We start from the raw sequence: 1,659 nt of genomic DNA, 5'->3' as shown, positions 1-1,659 counted from the left end.
TAATAATGATAATAATAATAAAAAATTTTTTTAAAAAAACACCAAACCATGAGTCTCTCCTTAAAGAGAGACATCATGATTGGAAGGGTGGGGGAACAGCACAGGAGAAGAAGACCCTGGATGAGATGGACTGACTCAGTAACTGAGGTAACTGAGGTTAGGTATGTCTGAGACAATGAGATTAGCTAAGGATAGAGCAGCTTTCAGAGCTGTTGTACATAGGGTCACTATGAGTTGCAAGTGACTTAACAACACATAATATTAACAACATTGTGGGTCTGATCCAAGCCATGGTCATTTCAATCACTTGCTATGCATGAGTGTAATAATGAAAGAACTTTTTTTCAAAAGAAAAAAGCGAGCTGGGGCGGGGGGAGCAGGGTGGAAAATATGCAACAATGAATGAATGGAAATCAAAGTTCTTTATAAGCTTTCATTAAAATATTTTTAAAAAGCAAACAAAACAAAACATAATTTTTAAAATATTTTTATTGTGATTTGAGTGAAAGTTAACAAAGCAAATTAATACTTTTCCCACTTCCTCTGGATAATAATAAAAGCCAATAGAAAACTCATCTTCACTATTTTGTTGTTTTGTTTCTCTGGAAACAATTTTGCTACTAAATTGTCGTAGACTAAGTTCTTTATCTCTGTCTTAATCATGATCAATATGTCTTACTACTATTGAATCAGTCCTGAGTCACAATGATCCTCTCTTAAGGTTCTGAGGCTATAAATTGCAACAAAAGGAGATTTCCTATCTTTTTTTCATGGAGCCACTTGTGGATTCGAACCACCAGATTCTGAGGCCTTTGGGTTAGCAGTACAACTCAATGATCAAAACTGAATAAATAAGTACATTGACATAGAACTGCCAGAATTTCAATCTGGATTTAGAAGATGTCATGGTACCAGAGATATCAGTGTTGATGTAAAATGGATTCTAGTTTAAAGAAGAGTCTACTAAAGAATGTCTATTTATGCTTTATCAACTATGCAAAGGCATTTGACTGTGTACATCATAACAAACTATGGCTAACATTGAGAAGACTAGGAATCCCAGAACGCTTACTTGTTTGTGCTCATGTGAACTCTATACCTAGACCAAGAGGTTTAATATAAAGAAAGGCTTACATCAAGGTTGTATCCTTTCTCCATACATATTCAACCTGTATGCTGAGCAAATTTTTTAAGAAATTGGACTCTATGAGAAGAATGTGGCATCAGGATCAGAGGAATACTCATTAGCAACCCATGTTATGCAGATGACACAACTATGGTTGCTAAAAGTGCTTGCTGCAGAAGATCAAGGAACATAACTTTCAATAGGAATTGCATCTCACTGGCAAGAAAACAAAAATTTTCACCACTAGACCAATACACAACACCATGATAGATTGTTGTTGTCATGTGCCATCGAGTTGCTTGTGACTCATAGCGACCCGATGTACAACATCCCTGAAATCTGCTCTGTCCTGTGCCAATCGCACCATCTCTGACACATCCATCCCGATTACCCCAGTCACTGAATCAATCCACCTCATAGGGGGCCTTCCCCTTCTATGCTGTCCCTCCACCCTACCAAGCATGATGTCCCTCTCCAAGGATCTGTCCCTCCTTGCAACATGTCCAAAGTATGTTAGACAAAGCCTTAGAATC

This window comes from Elephantulus edwardii, unplaced genomic scaffold, assembly GCF_000299155.1.
Source record: "Elephantulus edwardii isolate Elephantulus edwardi_28Jun2011 unplaced genomic scaffold, EleEdw1.0 scaffold00174, whole genome shotgun sequence".
NCBI classification, from domain to species: Eukaryota; Metazoa; Chordata; class Mammalia; order Macroscelidea; family Macroscelididae; genus Elephantulus; species Elephantulus edwardii.
The sequence above is the reverse complement of the archived record's forward strand: the minus strand, read 5'-3'. Positions refer to the sequence as shown.